This window comes from Zingiber officinale, chromosome 1B (assembly GCF_018446385.1).
Source record: "Zingiber officinale cultivar Zhangliang chromosome 1B, Zo_v1.1, whole genome shotgun sequence".
Taxonomy (NCBI): Eukaryota; Viridiplantae; Streptophyta; class Magnoliopsida; order Zingiberales; family Zingiberaceae; genus Zingiber; species Zingiber officinale.
The window spans coordinates 83,971,761-83,990,303 of record NC_055986.1 but is presented as its reverse complement, the minus strand read 5'-3'; positions in this window follow the sequence as shown (position 1 = coordinate 83,990,303).

The window sequence follows — 18,543 nt, the reverse complement described above, 5'->3', positions numbered from 1 at the left end:
TTTTACATTTAGCATTGAGGTTTAGCACCTATTTCCGCAAGAGAGTTTAAATCCATTCAAGAAAGTAGTTCCACACAAAGGAAATCATAAGTATTTGTTTATGTTTCATATTCTTAATTGCAATTAGATTCTTACAAGTTAAAAAATATTATCTTGCAGGTTAGATTGTGATTTTTTTGTGATGCGCTATGCTAAGATTTTGATGTTTCAGAGATCAACTGAATTCAAGCAAATTGAAATAAAACCTTATAGATTTAGGATTGGACATAAAATTATAACAAATAAAAACTAGTTGGTGCAAATTTGATGTTGTTGTTATAAATATTAATGAAAAAGAATAAAATTATATATTTGTATTAAAAAAAAGTGATATGATATTGTTGTTATAATATACTATTTGCATGATGTTAATTTGGTTGTATCAAATTTAGTTGAATGGTTCGATATTGTTGTAGTTGCTACAATGTTAAATCTATGTTATAGCAGCTACAGAACCGTAGCTGCTATAAGGTGGTCTTAATTTGACCAATTATGTTGTAACAGCTCCAAGTCCATAGCTACTACAATGTTAAGTCTATGTTATAGTAGTTATGGAATCATAGTTGCTACAACTTGGACTCTATGTTTCATATCACGTTGTAGCAGCTACGGTTCCGTAGTTGCTACAAAATTAAGAATGTGTTGAGTAGTTACGGAACTGGAGCTGTTACAATGTGATATTGATTTGTTCAATCACATTATAGTAGCTACAAGTCCATAGCTACTATAACGTTAAGTCTATATTATAGCAGATACGGAACCGTAGCTGCTATAACTCTAATTCCATGTTTCATATCATGTTGTAGCAGCTATGGTTCCATAGCTGCAATAACGTTAAGTCTGTGTTATAGTAGCTACAGAATCGTAGCTTCTGTAATGTGGTATTGATTTGTTCAATCACATTATAGCAGCTACAACGTGAAGTTTGTGTTGTAGCAATTACGAAATTATAGATGCTACAACTCAAACTCCATGCATCATATCACATTGTAGCAACTATAGTTTTGTAGCTGCTATAACTTAAGTCTGTGTTGTAGTAGCTATGGAATCGTAGCTTCTATAATGTGATATTGATTTGTTTAATCACATTGTAGTAGTTATGAGTCCGTAGCTACTACAAACTTAAGTTTACGTTATGTTGGTGCAGTTGGCATCAATGATCAAATCTGAATTTTGATGAATGATAAGTAGATTAAAGTTAAATATGTTTATGATCTAACCTTTTTACTGAGTACGCAGGGTTGACTAATTAACTTGATGAGTCAAGAGGACTAGACACCAGACATAAAGTCTAGATGTGAGATTTTGGCAGGAGATCGGGATGTTTGATTTTAGATGAGTTGAAGTCTGGATGTGCGATTCCGGCAGGAGGTTAGTATGTTTGATTCCCGATAAGTAACCCAGATGTGCAATTCTGGCAGGAAGATCTGGTGAGCCAGTTGGACATCATGGAAGTAACTTGATACTTGGTAAGTGGAGGTAAATCACTAGAGGAGAGTGATTTAGTGAGGACGCATCCCGATTGAGGGGATAGTAGGCGTCAGTCCAATTTAAGTCAATTTCGAAAACCTTAATTGAGACCTTAACTAGTTCCTGATCTTGAAAGGACAGGAACTAATTATTACTCCTTATTTTTATTGTGCTAACTTTGTCTTACAGAGTATATTTTGTTTATGTTTGACTAACATATTTTTCAGGGCAAAAGAGCATAAAAAACCTCGGGTGAACAGTACCCGAGGTACCTTCCAAGCGACAGAAGGCACCTTGAGCTGTTTATGGAATGCGCCTTTGAGAGTCGAACAATGTTGAAGACTTTGACGATGATAAGAAGCTAAAATTGTAGGATAAACTTTTGGAGTTGAAGGTGCCTTCGGTGTTATGGAAGGCGTCTTGAATGCTCAATAAAAGAGCATCTTGACTAGCCACTCATATACAACTCTTCTACAAGCTTCTACACATCCGTTTGACATTTCGACTACTCCAGCTTTGTGCTACTGTTCTGCTACACACTACTACACCTGACTTACACTGAGAAGCTGACTAATACCGAATTTGATCCGATCATCTACAAGTGTTGGGTAATGAAAGTAAATTCGGTACTTAATTTAAGCAGAAAAAGAAAGTGTAGCATGTTACACATGTCCTAATTTTTATTGTATACGATCCCCTCTTCCAGCAATTCCGGAAGAGTTTATTAGTGAATTACACATCGATAGATTCACGGGACCTGAGTTTTGGAGTAAAAGTCACCGAAGTCTCTAAACCAAGTAAAATCGAATGTGTGTTTCTCTTTTTCTTGTTTTCTCGTTATTCCACTGTATTTGTACTTAATTTTAAAAAGAAAAATAAAAGTTTTTAAAACCACGTGATTCATCCTCTCTCTTACATGTGTCTCGATCCAACAAGTGGTATCAGAGTGAGGTTACACTCTGAATTAGTGCAATCACCAATAAAGTCGGAGAACTGTTTTATTTCTTTTTGGATTTCAGTTTTTCGTATTTTATTTGAATTGGTAAAGTTTACCTCTTCAGATACTTATTTCTCATTCAGTTTTAACTCGAAATTGGTGCAACACCACTCGAGTCTTTCATATTTTTTTTTACCTTAAACTCTGCTAATCCAAGACTTAATCTTGGGACATTTATTCTCTTCTATTTATTTTGCAAGATAATTTAAATAGCCCAACTCGAAGGATACAACACCACTCATCCTCTTTTCTTCAACGGAAATGATTTTACATATTGGAGAAGAGAATAGAGGTCTACTTGAAGATGAACATTTAGTAGTGGTTCACCATCTGATGAGGATATAGGGCGTCTGTAGAAGAAGCAACTAAAGTACCACTCGATCCAGAAAGATGGAATCCAGAAGATAAGAACAAGGCCCATATCAACTCAAAGGCATTGAACATGATCCAGTGCAGACTCACGAAAGAAGAACTCAACCGAGTTGGCCTGCACAAGAACGTAAAGGAGTTATGGGACAAATTCTTCGAATTACACGAAGGAACCAACGATGCTAAGGTAACTAAACAAGACCTTCTTCTAAAATCTTTATTTAATATCAAAATACTGGGCAGAGAAACTGTAAGTCAACTACACGCGAGGATCAAGAATATCTTTAATGGCTTACTGCTACGTCACCGCAAGTGCACTGTTTCATCGTCAATAATAAAAAAATATCGATCTCACAGGGACTGATTATAAGCACTAGAGATGTCTCACGAAGAATTAGCTAAACAATCAATCAGATAAAAGTTGTGTTGAGCAAGAAACTAGAAATAGAAATAAGAAAGTAAATGAAAACTTTGGTTTTGCGGGTGTTCTAGGAGTTCAATTTTGTTGTCATATTCATGAATGTAAGATGGTTCACCAACTAATATCCTCAATTAACATGCATTTGTAGGAAGTTGTCGATTATTTCCTGCAAAAGACAACCGGCAAGAGGCTTTGATCGACATCATTAGCCACTAAATAGATATGATTCCTATGAAGTCCGTTAGCGAGACTACCTGTCGCTAGCGTCCCTCAGTCATACAACACAGAAACACATCTCTAATTAATGTACATAATGATGAAGATAATAATTTCATTCATCCATCCCACCTCCTTGTAGAAACTTGCTTTACCTTTCAAGATGACACCCTAGATGTTTGTTAGGGAGACTGCCTGTCACTAGCATCCCTCAGTCATACGATCTGAGGTATCCCTCTATAGGATCCACAAGCATCACAAACATTCAATCAAACATGATAATTAAGTCCACACACATGAATCTACACAAGATCAGATAGATACAAAACATGCTAACATCATCGAGATAGGGAATTGACATATCCATGAGTTCTTACATCGAGTCACACCACAATTGCTCCCTTAATCCTAGAACAATAGATCTACTCCATGGCACAAGAAATAAGATTCGAATATATAAAGATTACAAGCATTCTAATCCCAAATCCAAGAGAAGAGAAGATAAATGCTTATCCAATGGTGATGAGTGATCTTCGGAACCAATCCTGAGCTTCTGGAGTCGATGTGGAGAAAGTGATGGCCTCGGATCACTGGATCAAGGCTGGAGATGATGGAGAATAGCACCAAGATGGATCTCCCCAAAGGGAGAGCCTTCCTCCCTTAAAAAGGGGAAGAAACTCCCTTTTATAGAGCTGGGGCATGGGCACCCCACGACTCGTGACATGGCCGTGTGGCTCTCACATGGTCTCCTGCATTCTGCTCTCGGCCAGGGTGACACAGCCGTGTGGAGATCACACGGCCGCGTTCTACTTTGTCTCAGGATGGCCTACACGGTCGTGTGGCTTACATAGCCTAGTCATTCTTGGCCTCTGGAAATCCTGCACGGTTGTGTGGACCACACAACCAAACCTTACTTGCTCTTTGGAAGTATTACACAGCCGTGTGGGTCACACATCCAACCTATGCTTGCTCTCTGGAGATATTGCACGGCTATGTGGATCTACACGACCATGCTCTGGATATGCTACTAGGGTGACATGACCGTGTGGAGGACACACGACCATGCCTTGCTCCCCCTTTGGTGAAGACACACGGGCAGTGTACACCACATGACCAGAGTCATTTTTTCTCCTTGCTTCTTTGACATGGCCATGTGGATCACATGAGTGACCTTTGCCCCAAAACTTCCAAGTCCACTCTTCCGCTCCCGCTACTAAGGTTTCTCTTTTATGTATGATTTATTTCCTTCCATGGTAAATGCAAATATTCTAGTAACCTTGCTTTGTATCTATTTATGGATTATACTTGTTAAGTCAGTGGACTCATATTGTAACCTTGAATAGGTGAAGGGAGTGGCATTGAGATGGTGTTAGAAGACGTGAAGGTGGAGTGATTGAGAGGAGAAGATGGAATACAAGACACACTGTCTAGGGCCACTATGCATGATTTTCACTCAAAACCTTTGATTATATTGAGATTGAGAACCTTTGCTTAAATAAAAAAAAAAATCTGCAAAATGTTTGGTTGTCATTTCTATGTCCAAATTATGATTCATAGATATGAGTTGTTTCACTATGTCTTGGAGTAAGAATCGCCGAAGGCTCCGAACCAAATAAAATCGAACGTGTGTTTTTCTTTTTTCTTATTTTCTCATTATTCTGCTGCATTCATACTTTGTTTTTAAAAGAAAAAGAAAATTTTTTAAAACCACGTGATTCGTCCCCCTCTCACGTGCGTCTCGATCTAACACGTTATAGAAGCTATAGAATTGTAACTGCGATAACTTAGACTCCATGTTTCATAACACATTGTAGCAGTTATGGTTTCATAGCTACTATAACTTTAAGTTTGTATAGTAGCAACTATGGAATCGTAGCCACTATAACATGGTGTTGATTTGTTTAATCATGTTGTAGTAGTTACGATTTCATAATTGTACAACACAAGTTTGATATCCCCTTCATTGGATGAATCTGTCACATGTGGTGACTAAACAAATACTTTTGCATGTCCATCAATGAGCCAAGCTATAACTCTAGAATTGATATTTCAACTTCCTAAATTAAATTTCACCAACTCCTCCCTTGCATTTAATGACTATAATTCTAGAATTGATGAAATCACACCATTAGAAATATGACATCCTAGTATATTAAGATCATAGAGCAAGAGACTTTGCAAATCATGATATGCTTGTGTCGCCAAAAACTAACACCTTGTTCGAGTCCCATGATAGTGCTTGATGATTTGGCTTCTGACTCTTCTACAGGTTCTTGGGAAGACTATTCCCCATCCATACCTCCGAACATCTTGGCAAGATCTTCTACACCAGTGGATCATCAGGCCATCAATCCTTCTCCTTTATATTTGATAGTAAACTATAGAATTCACTCACCTATAGGGAACAGACTGCCAGGTGATATTTCCTATCTCCTAGAAATTCTTCTCTTTTTATATTTAACAATAAACTACAGAAATCACTCACATGAACTTGCAGGGATCAAGCAGTGAGCACCTTAAAAAATGTCCTTAAAAAATGGAAAAGACCCATGCCACACTTGCCAAGTTGAATGAGCAAGTGATAGAGATTAATGTAGCTCTAAAAGAGGCCAAGGATCTATTGGAGAATAATGATTACTAAGGGAGGGGCTAACTTTAGAAAAACCATAGGCCTTAGGATCATTTTATTGATCTTCCTTCTGCTGATGTTTTCTAATGACTATGTTTCTTCCTTCTGTGGTATGTCTTATAGACTTAGGAACTTGTATTTTTAATGTTGAATGCTGGGTTGATATCTCAACCTTATACAAATACGTTGTAGCAGCTACGATTCAGTAGCTACTACAATATAAGTTCGAGGTTGTAGCAGCTACGAAACAATAACTATTGTAACATAGGTCACAACCTAGTACAAACATGTTGTAACAACTATCATTTCATAACTACTATAATACAAGTTTGAGGTTGTAGTATCTATGAAACCATATCTACTATAACTTAGTTCACAGCCTTATGCAAACATGTTGTAGCAACTACGTTTCCATAGATACTACAACACAAATTTGAGATTGTAACAACTACGAAAACATAGCTACTATAAAATGGTTTGTATCCTTGTACAAATACGTTGTAGCAACTACAGTTCTGTAACTTCTACAACACAAAGTCGAGCATGTAGCAACTACAAAACTATAGATACTACAATGTGGTTTATAGCCTTGTACAAACATGTTGTAGCAGCTATGGTTTAGTAATTGCTACATCACAAGTTTAATGTTATAGCAGGTATGAAACTGTAGTTGCTACAACTTGGTTCATAGCCTTGTACAAACACATTGTAGCAGTTACAGTTTCATAATAGCTACAACATAAGTTTGAAGTTGTAGCTATTATGACACTCCGACGAGCTAGAGGGGGTGTGATTAGCTCGAACCGCTTCTTCAATGATTTATTGTAGTGGATAATTGAAACGAAGACTCCACAACGCTAAGTCCCTTGATTTTACTTGGTATCAACCTCCTTGAGCTGACTAATCCAAGGATTCACTCCTCCTCAATCACAGATACACTATGAAAGCCTCCTTCATGGAGGTGGAGAAGCCTCATATAAGCTTCTTTTAGGTTTGGACAATTGACCTTGACGTTTCCCTTTTGATTGCACCCGTAGCAGGTTACTTTGAACTTTACCTTTGGACTTGTTTGTACCTTTTTGGACTGAACCACCTTCCTGATATCCTTCTTTGTGAACATCTTCTTCTTTTTGTAAAGCTTGCATACTAGGTTGACGAGTTCAGCTGCTATCTCGTCGTTATCATCTTCTGAGTCTAGTTCTTCTTCAGACTCGGGTTCAGTTTGATGCTTCTTTCTAGCCTCCTTTGCCTTGATTGTACCTGTAAACAATGCAACACCTTTCTCGATCGGACGTGCATTAGTCTGTTCGTGCAATTCAAATTCAGAGAACAGTTCATCTAACTCAATTAAAGAAAGATCCTTGGATACTTTGTAAGCATCAACCATAGATGCCCACAAAGTATTTCTCGGAAATGCATTGAGAGCGTACCTTATTACGTCACGATTTTCCACCCTTTGCCCAATCGCATGAAGTCCGTTTAGTAGATCTTGAATCCACGCGTGAAGTTGGCTGGCTGTCTCACCTTCCTGCATTTTGATGTTATACAATTTATTAAAGAACAAATCACACTTGCTTACCTTCATGTCGGAAGTGCCCTCGTGCAGTTTGATCAATTTTTTTCACAGCTCTTTTATACTTGAGAATGGGTCGACTCGGTTCAGCTCCTCCTGTGTTAGTCTACATTGGAGTGTACAGGTTACTTTGGCATTGGCCTCGACCTTCTTTATTATACTTGTGTCCCAATTCTCGTATGGTACTGGTTTTCCTGAGCCGTCGAGTGGGAGAAAGATGCCAGTTTTGATGATCATCCACATCTCGAACTGGGTTTTTAGGTAGGACTCCATTCGACCCTTCCAGTAGCCGAAGTCTTCGCCGGAGAAGAGTGGCGGACGGGCTGAGCTGTAGCCTTCTTGATGGGCCATTGTTGAAAAAATATCTTGCACACATAAAAAATAAAAAAACTTGTTCCAAGACTCAGTCTTGGATTAGTAGTGTGGGATTAATAAATTAAAACACGAACTCGAGTGGTGTTGCACCAGATTCGAACGAAAATTTTGATTGCAAAAAAAAACATATCAGAAGGCGGCAATTATACCGATTCTGATTGACTCTGAAAAATTAGAAAATTACCACGAAAGAAAGAAAAAAAATTGCTTGAATGGTGGTTTCACCAATTTGAAGTGACCTCGCTCTGATACCAATTGTTGGATCAGATCAAAAGTCCTAGAGGGGAGGGGGTGAATAGCGCTCGTGGCTATTTCGTTTGTTTCGAAAAACTCGCAGCTGAAATAAGACAAAGACAAATAGAACCAAGACACTAAGGATTTTACTTGGTTCGGAGCCTGGGGTGACTCCTACTCCAAGGCCCACACGTAAGAGTGCTTTCGATGAACAATCACTAATCAATCCGGAATTACAAAAGATTATAGTTATAGTACAAGGAATTCTTTAAATGAAAACAATACTGAAAGCTCTGTATGAGAAAATCTTCTTGAAGAGTCATCGTCGGAGCTTTCTGGTGTTGTAGAGGCGTTTTATGAGCAGCTCGAAGAAGCGGAAGTTGTTTGTTGTGTTATTCTGAGGCTTCTGGTCGAGGATCCTTACATAGGCGGTTCTGGGCGCCCGGAACCCCTCCGGGCGCTTGGACCATGTGGCTCGGCTACTCCACTCGCGCATGGCCAGCTTCCCGATAATTTTTGGGTTCCGAGCACTCGGACCGACTCTGGGTACCCGGACCAGTTCCGGGCGGCCGAACCCGTTCCGGGCGCCTGGACCAGCTTTCTCCAACACCTTTATTTTCTTCAAAATAAAGTTAGTTCAGGAAAAAATAATATATTTAATATAAGATTTAACAGCCTCTGACTATCCGGTTTGACTTCGAATTTCCATCTGGAAACCCTAGGTCAAACCGACACCTACAGTTCCCTCACCGGGAAATGTGTTCTCACCTACTCCACTCAGGAGAGTTTACCTGTTGACAGTTGATCCTCCAGACCAACTGGACTTTTGCTCAACGTTCGGAGCTTCCGATCTTCATGCTGGACATCCACTCCATGACCCGTCTAGTCTTTCACCCAGTTCGCGATACCAAGATTTCAACCTAGGGTTACGACCCCCTAGGATTTTACCTGAATCTCTAGACCCACCAAGACTTTTCGCCTAGGGTTACTGTTGGTTGCTACTCGGAAAACCTAGAGGTTCCACTGTACAAAAATTTTGTACAAAGGTCTGAACCTTTTCCTAGCTACCATGTGTTCTTTTAAATTAAATTTTGGATCGCCTGCGGAACTTAACACGTTTGATCCAAAACTTAATCTATTCGTTCTTTTAGGTTTTGACTTGGGTCTCCTACGGAACTTAACACGTTCGACCCAAATCACCTTAAGTTATTAATTCCATTAAATATTAATTTCCATAATTGGTTCCCAGTACTGACGTGGCGAGGCACATGGCCTTCTTGGATATGGGAGCAACCACCACCGACTAGACAAAACCTTTTATAGGAAGCTAATATTTAATTTCCTAAAATAACTTTAGGTTAACCGAAAAGAACAATCAAATCACAAGGAAAAGAAAAAACAAAAGAACACAACATCGAAAAACATATTCGAAATTCTAGAATCGTAAGCCTCTTGTATTTGGTATTATTTCCATAAATAACTAGTATGATGCGGAAAGAAAAATTACTAGTTATACCTTGTAGAAAAACCTCTTGATCTTCTACCGTATTCCTCTTCTAACCTCGGACGTTGTGTGGGCAACGATCTTCCTAGATGAGAACCACCAAGCACCTTCTTCTTCCTTACAAGTTTCGGCCATCAAAACTTCTCCTAGGATGAAGAGGTTCGGCCACCACTATCATGCTCCAAGGGATGCTAGAAAAGAGGCTTCTTTTCTCTCCTTCTTCTCCTTCTTAGATCCGGCCACCAAAGCTATCTCCACCATGAGAAGGTTTCGGCCACACAAAGGAGAGGAGAGGAAAGAAAGGGCCGGCCACACCCAAGGAGAAAAGAGAGGAAAAATATAATAGAGTCGTTAGCATTGAAGCCTCCTCTACCCCCTCTTTTATAATCCTTGGTCTTGGCAAATAAGGAAAATTTAATAAAAACTTCCTTAATTCTTTTGCCATTGAAAAGGAAAATTTATTTAATTAAAATAATTTTCTCTTTTCAAATTATAATGGCCGGCCACTCTTCTCCCCAAAACAAAGAGAGTTTTAATTAAAACAAAAATTAAAACTTCCTAATTTGTTTCTAGAAATTTATAAAAATTTCTCCAATAATTTTAATCCCTTCATGATTTGTTAATAAAAAGAAATTTTATAAATTAAAATATTTCTTTTAAACATGTGGATAATTTTCAAAAAGGAAAGTTATCTCTAAAATTTAAAATCTCCTTTCAATCTACAAATAAGGAAAGATATTAAATCTTTTCTTAATCTTTTGTAGAAACTAATAAAAGAGAATTTTTAATTTTTAAACTTTCTTTTAAATCATGAATATAATTAAAAGGAAAGTTTTTACCAAAATTAAAATCAACCTTTTAATCTACAAATAATGAAAGAGATTTTAACTCTTCTCTTAATCTTTTGTAGAATCTTATAAAAGGAAGGATTTAAATTTTTAAACTCTTTTTTAAATTATATTATCCACATAAGAAAAATTTTAAAATTAAAATTCCTTTTTATTTTAATAGGGTCGGCCACATGAATTCACCCATGAACATACCCATGGCCAACCCCTAGCTTGGTCTCCAAGCTAGCTTGGCCGGCCCCTATAGGATGGGTAAGAAGGTGGGTATAGGTGGGTATAGTACTCTATAATTAAGAGGCTACGATAGGGACCGAGAGGAGGAATTGATTTTGGTCTCCCGATAAAATTAAGCATCCCGTGCTCGCCCCGAACACACAACTTAATTTTATCAATAATAATTCATTCCACTAGAGAACTATTATTGAACTACCGCACCAATCCCAAATTACATTTTGGGCTCCTTCTTATCATGAGTGTGTTAGTCTCCCTGTGTTTAAGATATCGAATGTCCACTAATTAAGTGAGTTACTGACAACTCATTTAATTAATATCTTAGTCCAAGAGTAGTACCACTCAACCTTATCATCATGTCGGACTAGGTCCACCTGCAGGGTTTAACATGACAATCCTTATGAGCTCCTCTTGAGGACATTATCAACCTAGTATCTCTAGGACACTTCCTTCTATAATCAGCAACACACACTATAAGTGATACCATTTCCCAACTTATCGGGCTTATTGATTCATCGAACTAAATCTCACCCATTGATAAATTAAAGAAATAAATATCAAATATATGTGCTTGTTATTATATTAGGATTAAGAGCACACACTTCCATAATAACCGAGGTCTTTGTTTCTTTATAAAATCAGTATAAAAGCGACTCAAATGGTCCTACTCAATACACTCTAAGTGTACTAGTGTAATTATACAGTCAAGATAAACTGATACCTAATTACACTACGACCTTCTAATGGTTTGTTCCTTTCCATTTTGGTCGTGAGCTACTGTTTATAATTTATAAGGTACTGATAACATGATCTTCTGTGTGTGACACCACACACCATGTTATCTACAATATAAATTAATTGAACAACTACATTTATCACAAATGTAGACATTTGACCAATACGATTCTTATTTCTAGATAAATGTTTTATACCAAAAGCTAGACTTTTAGTATACATTTTAACAATCTCCCACTTATACTAAAAGACTAAGCTGCCATATTTGCTGCCATACATCTGATTCCCATGCCTTTCAAAATGCTCTTGCCTTAAGGACCTTAGGTTATCATCTGATGCAATCTAGGCGGCAACAACTTCTCCTCGTTTATACGATTTCTCGTATTGGATGGTACTTGCGCTCTATAGACTTATGGTTTCTTCGAGTTTGCTACTGCACCAATATTATTACAATAAATTGTAATAATCTTTGGACAAACCAGAAATCATATCTAAGTCTATCTTGAGGTTATTGAGTCATTCAGCTTTTATGGCTACCTCAGAGGCTTGCCATATACTCAGCTTCTATGGTGGAGTCCAGAAAAACACCTATGCTTATCACTCTTCCATAGTTATGACTTTTCCTCCTAAAGTAAACACAAAACCCCGAGGTCGACTTATTATTGTCTCTATCCGATTGGAAGTCAAAATCCATGCAACCCACAAGGACTAAATTAACTGCCTTGTAAGCTAGCATATAATCTCTAGTGCCTCTAAGGTACTACAATATATGCTTTACTGTAGTCCACTATCCTTGTCCAGGGTTTCTTTGATATCTGCTAACTATGCACTTGGTAAAACAGATTTCTGATCTCGTGCATAGCATACATTAGGCTTCCAACAGCCGTAACATAAAGAACTGCCTTTATTTCCTTTATATCCTTTGATGTCTACAAAGACATATCTTTAGATAAAGTTACTCCATCCTGAAAAGGTAAGAAACCTTTCTTGGAGTTTTGTATGCTTAAAACGAGTAAGGATTTTTCCAATATATGAAGCTTGGGATAAGTAAAATATTCTTTTCTTGCGATCCCTTATTACTTTGATCTCAAGAATATATACATTCTCCCAAGTCCTTTATATTGAATTGTTTGGACAACCATACCCTTACTTCTGACAACATTTTGATATTGTTTCAACTACCAAAAATGTTATCTAAGTATAGTACAAGAAATACCACCACGTTTCCATCACATCTTTTGTATACACAAGACTTATCCGATTACTAAATCCATAGATCTGGATTACTTTGATAAACCGGATGTTCCAAGACCTTGAAGCTTTGCCTCAGTCCATAGACTGATTGAGCTTGCACACAAGATGCTCTTAGCCCTTTGCAATGAACCCTTCTGGCTGCTTTATATGGATGCTTTCTTCAAGACTTCCATTAAGGAATACTGTCTTGACATCCACTTGCCAAATAGATAAAAGAATCCGGATAGACTTAAGCATGGCTACCAGTGAAAAAGTTTCCTTTTTCATCAAGCATTGCTTTGAAAGTTTCTACCTTCCTGTCTATCCCTCTTTTCCTAATATAGACTTTTTTACACCCAAAGGCTTTTACACCATTTGGTGGTTCTACAAGCTTCCAGATTTTATTAGAATACATATATTCTAATTCTTTTATTCATTACTCTTTGCCAAGATGCTGCATCTTTATCTTGGAGTGCTTCGTCATATGTCCGGAGATCAGGTTCATGTCCTCCTGGGATCGAGTCCATAAACTCTCCCAAAACATGAATCTTTTAAGGTTGCCTAACAACCCTCCCACTACGACGAGCCACTATCTGCAATTGTGTATCATTTGTGATACGTGATGCAGTTTTCTTGTGGTATCTCATCTTGTACAGTTGGTACTAGATTAGACATGTCTTTTATTATTTCCTTAAGAACAAATTTTCTTATGGGCACGTGATTTATTACATAGTCCTTTTCTAAAAATCGATCATTGATGCTAATAATGACCTTCTAATTTTTAAGACTATTAACCTACTTTTGTTTATCTAGGATAACTTACAAACAAGTGAACTCCTATCCAACTTATCATTGTCTCTCTATAACATATGTGCTGGATTTCCTGAATCCGAATATGCTTCAAAATAGGTTTTCACCTATTCAGCAATTCTATATGAATAGAGAGTTCTAACTTGGAAGGTACTATGTTCACTTTCATTTTCAGAGTTTATCCTTAAAACAAATTTGGTAATTTTCTGAATAACTCATCATCTATCTAATTATTCCATAAGAGTCCTTTACCTTCTTTCTACTACACCATTCTGTTGGGGTGTACCAGATGCAGTTAGTTGGGATTGAAATCCAACTACTGATAAATGACTCCTAAAATCTCTCAAGAGGTACTTGCCACTACGATCTTCCATAGTGATTTTTTACTTTAACATTTCTCCGCATCAACCTTGTACTCTTTGAACTAATCAAAGTACTTAGTCTTGCGGTACATTAAGTAAATTTATTTGTATCTTGAATAGTTGTCTATAAAATAGACAAAATATTCAATACTACCTCTTGTCTGGATAGTCATAGGATCACACAAATCAGAATGAACCGTTTTCAACATATCTTTGACTCCATACCCCTCGGACTTAAAAGCTTCTTGGTTATTTTCCTTCCAAGTAAGACTCGCAGGTTGGAAAGATTTCCACTACTAATGAACCCAAAAGTTCATCAGCTACCAATGAATCCTACTCAAGTATAACCTAGCTTTAGATGCCAAAGATATAATTGGTTCATTTCTAAAGGTTGCTTTCTCTTAAAATTAGAAGATGTGTTACTAATTTCCATTTGTTGCATTGTGGAAGTTATTGGATTATAAATTGTCAACCATCATACCAGAATAGATAACTTCCCTATTTTTCTTGATAACAACTTTGTTATCAAAATAGACACAATATCTATAATAGTTTAGAAACTGAAATCAGGTTCTTTCTAAACTTGGTACGTAAAGACAATTACTTAAAATCCATATTTTATTCTTATCAAAAGATAAACATCTCCCACTGCAACAGCTACCACTTTTACAGTAGTGCCCATGTGGACGGTGATTTACCTTTCATTTAGTTGTCGGGTTTCCTAGAACCCTGCAATGAATTGCAGACATGATTAATGGCATCTTGTATCTACACTCCAGGTTCTGGTAGATAACACCACTAGACATGTTTCAACTAATGAATTAAATACACCTAAATTGTTCTTAGTTCTAAGAAGACAGTCTACCTTAATGTCCAAGTCCTATTTCCAATCATTACAATTGGGACTACTAAGTCTTTTTCTATAGTATGACTACTAGTGATTGTCAAATATTTAAATCCTAAGAATCACAAAAATATTTGGTCAAGATCAACTCCTTAAAAATCCCCATGAATTTTGTATGTCACGATAGTGTGGACGTATACAAAATTGAAGAGGAGATTTTATTCATTGATTTTATTATCTCGTCAACTTTACTTTATGACGAATAAAATTAATAGTTGATCTGTCTTTGATCAAATATTTGGTCAAAAACTTTTGAATTTAAAAAAAATATTGATTCCTCAAACAATATTATTTAAATTCACCAACACCTCAAACACCGTGAATTTTGCATGCCACGTTAGTGTGGACATATACAAATTCAACATTTGTAAAAGGAGGGTTTTAACCCATTAATTTTATTATCTTGTCAACCTAACTTTTTGACAAATAAAATTAATAGTTGGTATCATTTGGTCGCACAAATAATAGCAGTGACTCCGATGGGGAGGATACTATTAGATGTGTCTAAGTGTATATCATTACTTGACACTAAGTCCATTAATAAAATTATGCCCCTTCCGTTGGGGAAGATCACACGCTCTTAATTAACTTCCTATAGTCATCTAAAAATGAAAGTCTGTTCTAGTGATCCACAAACAAGCTCATCCGTTATGGAGGAAGGCACTCAGAGCCAACGTGCAAGCTTGTTTGCATCACTTACAAACCAGTAATGGAGACCATGGGATTTACTTAAAAATTCCTCTCCCACTTAGTTATTTATAAATGAGGAATTTTAACTATGCTAGCCTACTAAATATGTAAACTAACATGCACACACAGCACAATATAAAAGCAATAATAGAAAATTTAATTTTCAACTATTATGGCTTTTATCTCTAGTTGTCCTCCGTGTGTTGTCACCCCAAGCTGCTGCCATATTTGGCCACTGCCATCCATCTTGCTCCTAATTCCGCTGCGCCTCTGGTCCTTAGAAGGTTCCACGCTTTGCAAGATTCGATCCGCGACATAAATAGAATTTTACATTTTTGATCCTATATTCCATAAAAGGAATGTACATGTATCTAGATCAAAAATAAAATCCTAATAAAACTAAATACAACTCCTGCTGTATTTTATAATACAATCATGCACACACATATAAATGTCCTTGACATGTCCAAGGGTCCAATCACACACATAATAACTAAAAGTCATAATAGTTGGATCCTGCATCCACAAAGTTAGCACATCCTACTATTATCCTGCCTAAATTATGTATGGCATGTGCATAATTAAACTAATACCAAATACACAGAGGCAAAACCCTAGCTCTGATACCAATTGTTGGTTGCTACTCGGAAAACCTAGAGGTTCCACTGTACAAAAATTTTGTACAAAGGTCTGAACCTTTTCATAGCTACTATGTGTTCTTTTAAATTAAATTTTGGATCGCCTGCGGAACTTAACACGTTTGATCCAAAACTTAATCTATTCATTCTTTTAGGTTTTGACTTGGGTCTCCTGCGGAACTTAACACGTTCGACCCAAATCACCTTAAGTTATTAATTCCATTAAATATTAATTCCCATAATTGGTTCCCAGTACTGACGTGGCGAGGCACATGACCTTCTTGGATATGGGAGCAACCACCACCGACTAGACAAAACCTTTTATAGAAAGCTAATATTTAATTTCCTAAAATAACTTTAGGTTAACCGAAAAGAACAATCAAATCACAAGGAAAAGAAAAAACAAAAGAACACAACATCGAAAAACATATTCGAAATTCTAGAATCGTAAGCCTCTTGTATTTGGTATTATTTCCATAAATAACTAGTATGATGCGGAAAGAAAAATTACTAGTTATACCTTGTAGAAAAACCTCTTGATCTTCTACCGTATTCCTCTTCTAACCTCGGACGTTGTGTGGGCAACGATCTTCCGAGATGAGAACCACCAAGCACCTTCTTCTTCCTTACAAGTTTCGGCCATCAAAACTTCTCCTAGGATGAAGAGGTTCGGCCACCACTATCATGCTCCAAGGGATGCTAGAAAAGAGGCTTCTTTTCTCTCCTTCTTCTCCTTCTTAGATCCGGCCACCAAAGCTATCTCCACCATGAGAAGGTTTCGGCCACACAAAGGAGAGGAGAGGAAAGAAAGGGCCGGCCACACCCAAGGAGAAAAGAGAGGAAAAATAGAATAGAGTCGTTAGCATTGAAGCCTCCTCTACCCCCTCTTTTATAATCCTTGGTCTTGGCAAATAAGGAAAATTTAATAAAAAACTTCCTTAATTCTTTTGCCATTGAAAAGGAAAATTTATTTAATTAAAATAATTTTCTCTTTTCAAATTATAATGGCCGGCCACTCTTCTCCCCAAAACAAAGAGAGTTTTAATTAAAACAAAAATTAAAACTTCCTAATTTGTTTCTAGAAATTTATAAAAATTTCTCCAATAATTTTAATCCCTTCATGATTTGTTAATAAAAAGAAATTTTATAAATTAAAATATTTCTTTTAAACATGTGGATAATTTTCAAAAAGGAAAGTTATCTCTAAAATTTAAAATCTCCTTTCAATTTACAAATAAGGAAAGATATTAAATCTTTTCTTAATCTTTTGTAGAAACTAATAAAAGAGAATTTTTAATTTTTAAACTTTCTTTTAAATCATGAATATAATTAAAAGGAAAGTTTTTACCAAAATTAAAATCAACCTTTTAATCTACAAATAAGGAAAGAGATTTTAACTCTTCTCTTAATCTTTTGTAGAATCTTATAAAAGGAAGGATTTAAATTTTTAAACTCTCTTTTAAATTATATTTTCCACATAAGAAAAATTTTAAAATTAAAATTCCTTTTTATTTTAATAGGGCCGGCCACATGAATTCACCCATGAACATACCCATGGCCGGCCCCTAGCTTGGTCTTCAAGCTAGCTTGGCCGACCCTTATAGGATGGGTAAGAAGGTGGGTATAGGTGTGTATAGTACTCTATAATTAAGAGGCTACGATAGGGACCGAGAGGAGGAATTGGTTTTGGTCTCCCGATAAAATTAAGCATCCCGTGCTCGCCCCGAACACACAACTTAATTTTATCAATAATAATTCATTCCACTAGAGAACTATTATTGAACTACCGCACCAATCCCAAATTACATTTTGGGCTCCTTCTTATCATGAGTGTGTTAGTCTCCCTGTGTTTAAGATATCGAATGTCCACTAATTAAGTGAGTTACTGACAACTCATTTAATTAATATCTTAGTCCAAGAGTAGTACCACTCAACCTTATCATCATGTCAGACTAGGTCCACCTGCAGGGTTTAACATGACAATCCTTATGAGCTCCTATTGAGGACATTATCAACCTAGTATCTCTAGGACACAGTTTCCTTCTATAATCAACAACACACACTATAAGTGATACCATTTCCCAACTTATCGGGCTTATTGATTCATCGAACTAAATCTCACCCATTGATAAATTAAAGAAATAAATATCAAATATATGTGCTTGTTATTATATTAGGATTAAGAGCACACACTTCCATAATAACCGATGTCTTTGTTTTTTTATAAAATCAGTATAAAAGAAACGACCTCAAATGGTCCTACTC